This window comes from Helianthus annuus, chromosome 2 (assembly GCF_002127325.2).
Source record: "Helianthus annuus cultivar XRQ/B chromosome 2, HanXRQr2.0-SUNRISE, whole genome shotgun sequence".
Lineage (NCBI taxonomy): Eukaryota > Viridiplantae > Streptophyta > Magnoliopsida > Asterales > Asteraceae > Helianthus > Helianthus annuus.
This window is the reverse complement of record NC_035434.2, coordinates 134632144-134639888: the sequence shown is the minus strand read 5'-3', so window position 1 is coordinate 134639888 and position 7745 is coordinate 134632144. Positions and strand designations below refer to the sequence as shown.

Genomic DNA, 7745 nt, shown 5'->3' with positions numbered 1-7745 from the left:
ATCAAGGGGATTTTGGTTATGTTCAAAGTCAATCGCAAGGGATGGCGAGTGTTGGTGGAATGCAACATCAACAACTTATACCACAACATATTCGGCCAAGACCACAAGGGCCACCAATGCCACAACCGATTCCATTGCAACAGGTCCGGCCACAACATGTACACCAACAACCATTTCAAAGACCGCCTCAGCGCCCACCGATGCGACCACAACAGTTTCAACAACCGATCGCACCAGAAGGGCAGGTACCAAGGCCGAATGGGCCGATTATTCCAAGGGGTAGGTATGGTGTGCCACGAAGACACCTTAGAGAAAATGTGAGGGGCATAGAAGCACATTTTCGGCCGGTAATCACACAAAACCCTTCACCGGTAGTCATTCCTCATAATGACCAAGGGCGCACGTTCGAAGTGAGAACCAACTCGCTACAAAGTTTACCAAAATATAAGGGGTTGGCAAATGAAGAGCCTTATTTTCATTTAGAGGCTTATGACTCAATTTGCAACACCCTTGGGAGTCAAGGGTTTTCAGCTGACGACATCAAATTAGTGTTGTTCCAATTTTCGTTGGAAGAGAAAGCTAAGAAGTGGTTCTACACATTACCTTCGGCATCAATTTATACATGGGGGGAGATGCAACAAACCTTTTTGGATGAATTCTACACCGCCCAAAAGACTAATGATGCGCGGAAGGGGTTGAGAAGCTTTCAACAACAACACGGTGAGATGTTCCATGAGGCGTTTGAGCGTTTTAATATGATGATTAAAAACTGCCCTCATCATGGGATTGAGTTATGGGAGTTAATGAACGCTTTTCATGAGGGGTTGAGTGCCGAAGACGCGCGGGATTTAATGTCTATCACCGGAGGGACGTTTGGAACGAATTACGAGAATGAAGATTGGGAGTTTTTGGAAAGTATGGCAACTACATCAAAAAGGAAAGCCCAAGCTTCGAGGAGAGCCCGACCGACAACTAACCGACCACAAGTGCATGCCATAGATGAAGGTAATGTCCAAACTACTAACCAAATTTATGATGTGTGTGCTGTGTGTAATGAAATAGGTCACGCGGCTGAAAATTGCCAAGGAATGTTGGAAGGGCAATATGAGGAAGTCCACGCGATCCAAGGTCAAGGTCAAGGAGGAGGTGGTAGGAACTACAACAACATGAATTCTAATACCTACCACCCCGGATTGAGGAATCACCCGAACTTTAGATATGGGAACCCGTCAAATCAAGCGAACCCAAATTTTCAAGGTAGCCAAGGTAATTTTGGTTCACGGCCATCTTATAATAACCAAGGTGGGTATCGGGGCAGAAATAGCCAAGGGTATCAAAAACAATACCAAACGGGTCAAGAACAAGGGGGCTCTTCGGGTGGAAATGAGGTGATGGAGATGCTTAAAAGCATGCAATTGGAGATGCAAAAGCGGAATCAACTTGATGAAGTGCGAATGCAAAAAGATGAGGTTCGCGATAAAAGCATCCATTCACTAACAACCCAAATGGGTCAATTAGCGACCGAGGTGGCGGAATTGAAGAAAGGTAAGGGTCAACTTCCAAGCGACACAAAGGTAAACCCTTCACATGGTTCATCACGAGGTAATGTTAATATTAACCATGTTAGTGTGTTAAGAAGTGGGAAAGAGTTTAAGGCCAATTTGTCACCCGAATTGGTTGAGGGGGTGGTTGAGGACATCACGGGAATGGAAAGTGATGATGAACCTTCACCGGTTAAACCAAAAGAAACACTTATTGAAAAACCGGGATTGGGTGAAAGTGAAAAGAATGAAAAAATAGAGGGTGAACCGAGTCAAGTTCCATTCCCATCGGCTTTACTTGACCCGGGAAAGAAAAATTTTATTGTGTCAAGGGGTCCTCAAAAAGAGGAAATGTGGGATATGTTCAAACAAGTTAAAATAAATCTCCCACTCCTTGATGCAATAAAACAAGTTCCCGCTTATGCAAAATTCTTAAAAGAATTATGCACACAAAAGAGGCAAAACAAGAAAAAAGTGCCTAAGCGAGTAGATTTGACCGGGCAAGTGAGTGCGGTATTGAATGGGGAGCTTCCTCCTAAGCTCCAAGATCCGGGCACGCCATTGATTAATGTACAAGTTGGTAATTTTCAAATGGCTAAGGCGTTCTTAGATCTCGGAGCCGGAGTTAGCATTTTACCGGGGGGATTATACGACCAATATGACTTTGGTCCATTAGCAAGGGTGGAGACGACGGTTGTTTTGGCCGATTTGTCTCATAAGTTGCCACGGGGTATGGTTCAAAATGTTATTGTTAAAATTGATGAGTTTTATTACCCGGTGGACTTCTTAGTTTTGGACTACTCATCGGCGGACCCTAAACAACAACAAAACATAATTTTGGGTCGGCCATTTTTAAGCACCGCACATGCTATTATCGATTGTAGATTTGGTACGGTTGATATGGCATTTGGAAATCGAAAAATGCGTTTGAATGTTTTTACTAACAATTCTAATGCTAACGGTGTTGATGAGTGTTTTATGGCAGACATAGTAGATGGATGCAACCATCATGAGTATGAGGAGGATGGTTTGGATATTTGCCTGTGTGACTTTTCTGAACAGGTACATGCTTATGCACTACGGGTTGAAGAGGAAGCACAAGATGTGATGGCGATGAAAGAAGGTAGACCACCATGGACCCATCAATTTGAGGGTTTACCGGTGGAAATCGATTCGGGTACAAAACCATCGTTGGAGGAACCACCAAAGTTAGAGCTCAAGGACTTGCCCGGCCACTTGAAGTACGTATTTTTAGGGGATAATGACACTTTGCCGGTCATTATTGCCTCTAATTTGGAAGTGGCACAAGAGCAAGCCTTGATGGAGGTGTTAAAAGCGAACAAGGGTGCTATTGGATGGACGATTGCCGATCTCAAAGGAATTAGTCCATCCATCGTCATGCACAAAATTATCACAACTGAAGATGCCAAACCGACACGAGAAGCTCAAAGGCGGTTGAACCCGAACCTAAGGGAGGTAGTAAAAAAAGAGGTAATTAAATGGTTGGATGCGGGAATCATCTATCCGATTTCGGATAGTGCTTGGGTGAGTCCCACCCAAGTTGTGCCTAAGAAGGCCGGCATTCAAGTAGTCAAGGATGAAAGTGGTGAACAAATTGCCACCCGACCGGTTACCGGATGGCGGGTGTGTATTGACTACCGAAAACTGAATGCCGCCACTTCTAAGGACCATTTCCCGCTACCTTTTATTGACCAAATTATTGAAAAATTGTCGGGTCAAAAATATTATTGCTTCTTAGATGGGTATTCGGGTTATAATCAAATTGCCATACACCCGGATGACCAACACAAGACCACCTTCACATGTCCATATGGCACCTTTGCCTTTAGGCGAATGCCGTTTGGGTTGTGTAATGCTCCGGCAACTTTTCAATGATGTATGATGAGTATTTTCTCGGACATGGTTGGAGAGTCGCTCGAAGTGTTCATGGATGATTTCTCCATTTTTGGCACTACTTTTGACGCTTGTCTCAACGAATTACAAAGGGTTTTAAAAAGGTGCGTTGAGAAGAATTTAGTGCTAAGTTGGGAGAAAAGTCACTTCATGGTGCAAGAGGGCATTGTGTTGGGACATGTGATTTCGGAAAGAGGGATGGAGGTGGATAAGGCAAAGATACGGGTAATTTCATCATTGCCACCTCCTAAAAATGTTAAGGGTGTACGGTCATTCTTGGGACACGCGGGTTTTTATCGACGTTTCATTAAGGGTTTTAGTGTTATCACCAAACCCTTATGCAATTTGTTATTAAAAGATGTTCCGTTTGACTTTACTAATGAATGCATGCAAGCTTTTACTGTTTTGAAGGAACATTTGGTCAAGGCGCCTATCTTGCAACCACCTGACTGGTCAAAGCCGTTCGAGATAATGTGTGACGCAAGCGATACCACTATTGGTGCAGTTTTGGGTCAACGGGTTGACAAGAAGCCGGTGGTTATCTACTATGCAAGCAAAACTTTATCCGAAGCGCAACTTAACTACACCACAACCGAGAAGGAATTACTAGCGGTGGTGTACGCTTTGGATAAGTTTCGCTCATATATTTGGGGAAGCAAGGTAGTAGTTTATTCCGATCATAGTGCGGTTCGGTATTTAATGGAGAAAAAGGATGCGAAGCCGCGTTTGATTCGGTGGGTTCTATTGTTGCAAGAATTTGATCTAGAGATCCGAGACAAGAAAGGAAGCGAGAATGTAGTTGCGGATCATTTGTCTAGGATTCCGGTAGAGGGGACCGATGATGTAAGTGAGATCAATGAAAGTTTCCCCGACGAGCAACTGTTAGCCGTGTCCACTTTCGTTGCCCCGTGGTATGCTCACTATGTTAACTACTTAGCCACGGGTGCCATTCCGACCCATTGGACCAAAAAGCGTCGTCAACAATTCATGGTCCAAGTGAGGCAATATATTTGGGATGAGCCGGATCTCTTCAAGATCGGACCGGATCAAGTTATTCGGAGGTGTGTGCCCGAGACGGAAGTGTTGGAAATTTTAACGCACGCCCATTCGTCCGCTTGCGGGGGTCACTTTAGTGGGCATAAAACGGGTTATCGGGTACTATCTTGTGGATTTTACTGGCCCACTATATTCAAAGATGCAATTGAGTTCGCCCGGAATTGTGTAAATTGCCAAAAGATGGGTAGCATATCGAAGAGGGATGAGATGCCACTACAACCAATCTTGGTTGTAGAGATCTTTGATGTATGGGGAATAGATTTTATGGGTCCGTTTCCGAATTCGAATGGCTTCCTTTATATTCTTGTGGCGGTGGATTATGTCTCGAAGTGGATTGAGGCTATTGCAACGCGAACAAACGACCATTCGGTTGTTTGTAAATTTGTTCAATCCAACATCTTCTCTCGCTTCGGAATCCCGCGGGTCATTATAAGCGATGGTGGTTCACATTTCAAAAACTTTAACTTCGGAAAATTGTTGAAGAGGTATAGCGTGAATCATCGAGTCGCAACACCTTACCATCCGCAAACGAGTGGACAAGTCGAAGTGTCCAATCGGCAAATCAAGGAGATCCTCATGAAAACGGTAAGAACGGACAGAAAGGATTGGTCGAGCAAGTTGGATGATGCTTTGTGGGCGTACCGTACGGCCTACAAGACTCCGATTGGCACAACACCTTACCGGATGGTGTATGGTAAGGGTTGTCATTTGCCTATGGAGTTGGCGCATCGGGCGCATTGGGCGATCAAGACAGTTAATGCGGATTACGACGAGGCGGGTAAGTTGCGAAAATTACAATTGAGCGAGATAGAAGAAATTCGAGATGAGGCGTACGAATGCGCATCGGCTTATAAGGATAAGCTAAAGAAAGTACATGATGCGAAGTTGCGCAAGAAAACATTCGAAGTGGGTCAGAAGGTTTGGTTGTACAACTCACGATTGAAAATGTTTGCGGGCAAGCTTAAAAGCAAATGGATGGGTCCGTATGTTATTCGACGAGTTGGGCGATTTGGTGATGTGGACATCCAAGATGAGAAACGTTGAAGCAACAAACGGTGAACGATCACCGTTTGAAGCCGTACTTGGAAGAAAATGACATCAATAACTTGGAGCTTGACAAAGCGGGCTACATCTTACGCCCGGTCGAGGAGGAACAACCCTAAGAGGCCCAGGTTTGGTGGTAGTGTACATAGTAGTTTCATTTTGTTTTGTTTTGTATTTTTACACAATTGCCATAGTTCCTCGAAGTCCGTGTTCGAAACAAGTGTGGGGAAGTTCGGGTCGCGAATTGCTCTTACATCGTGTTGAGGACAACACGGGATTTTTGAGGGGGTAGGGTGATTTTTCCAAGTTTTTGAAATAATTAAAAAAACATAAAAAAATCGAAAAAAAAAATCTAAAAAAATTGGTCACATAAACCCAAGTTTTATCAAAATGTGGATGCCCAGTGTCCACCGTAAATTACGGTGGAGCCGTAATTTACGGTGGGTGTTAAAAATTTTTGGATTTTTATGGTGTGAACCTCCTGTGTTACGGTGAGAATTTCAGTCCAGCGATTACCGTAAATTACGGTAAGGCCGTAATTTACGGTGGAAGGTGAAAATTTTTGGGATTTACGGTACAAACTTACTGTGTGACGGTGCAAGAAAAGGCATTCAGGTCTCACCGTAATTTACGGTGAGACCGTAAATTACGGTACGCGATAAATTTGTTTCCATCGGCAGGGGTTCGTATGTACATAAAAAAAAATATAAAATAAAATAACAAAAACCGAAAACAAACAAGCATAGTCACGTGATTAATCCCTAGCCACCCATTTTCTCTTCACTTTTTCACCACATTTTTCTTCTCTAAGAACCCACACTCTTCTTCTTCTCCCACCTTCTTTCTTTCATCAAATCTTCAATCCTTGTTCAAATCAAGTGGGATTTTGGTCTAAATTGAGTAATTCTTCACAAGCTTTGTGATTGTGGGGAGAGATTTCAGGGAAAACACAATTTTGGGGGAGAAATTTGAAACCCTAATTCGAGACAATTTGGGGGTTTTGGAAGTTTTAGTTTTACAAGCATCCTTTCATCTTGAAACAAGGTATGAACACTTATTTTACTATATTATGGAGATGCATTGTGAAAAACAAGGTGATTTAGGTTATATGTTCTTGCCCACTTGCTTGTTGCTAGGATATGAGTATGGAATTGTTATTGAACATGGTTGATGGTTGTAGATGTAGGAATTATGGTTAAAGTAGTGAACTTTTGGGATGCTCTACATTGTAGAGACACCATGCCCAATTTTTGACAAATTCTTGATACACTTTGGGTTCACTAACATCTACAACCATGGCAACAAGCAAGTGTGGGGATGACTTGTGAAGAGAGTGTTTAATTTTTGTGTTTGTTTTTGTTGTTCCTTCATGTGTGTAGGAAATGGCAAAGACAAAGGAAAAGCCGGGTTCAAGTTCATCCTCATCAAGAGGCAAGGGTAAGGAAAAGGAGCAACCATCAAAGAAGAGGCAATACATGGGTAGGGTAAGCGAGAGTGAAAGCGAAGAAGAGGAAGAGATGGAGTTAGACCCAAGTGATAAACCAGTGTGGAATTCGGGGCCGTTGGATGACCAACCCGACATTTGGCAGCCAACCCTTTATAACGACTGCATGAACAAGTTAAAAAATAAAGCAGCCGCGTTTATCTGTGAAAAAGAGGTTGATGAACCCCAGTTTGGCCAGTTCGGGGTGTTTGATAAGTTCCGTGCTTTGGGTTGGGAAGGAGCACTCAAGTGTTTTGATAAAGATAAGAGCAATCTGTTTATGACTGAAATTCAGGAGTGGATGGCAACACTTAAATGTCACAACTTCAATAGGCCATCGCAAATGAAGTTGATCGGGACGGTACATGGGGTGCCAGTTGAAATGTCATTCGATACGTTGAAGAAGTTGGGAAAATATGATAGTCTTCCAGCTAGGGAGTACATGATTCCCACGCTTGATGATTTATTGCTCAAACCAGAGAAGCATGTGACATGGAACAGTATGTTGGCGGATTTGTTTTTGCCCGGTAGGTATGGTGGCGTGTTATACCGGAAAAATCTGAAGATAGAAGCCAAGTTATTGCATACGATCTGCTTGCTTAATGTTATCCCAAGAAGAGGGGATAAAGAACAGGTGAGGTTTCCAGAGATACCTGTTCTATATTCATTGATGCATGGGTCCCCACGCTTTCCAATACGCTACTTGA

At 43.3% G+C, this 7745-nt stretch overlaps 1 non-coding gene across 1 annotated transcript; it reads right to left on the bottom strand.

Moving 5' to 3' along the window:
* Window positions 1-681: 681 nt before the first annotated feature.
* Window positions 682-787, bottom strand: LOC118489981. Its single transcript, XR_004887992.1, has one exon. It is a non-coding gene; the product is annotated as a small nucleolar RNA R71 (small nucleolar RNA).
* Between the last annotated feature and the right edge of the window lie 6958 nt (window positions 788-7745).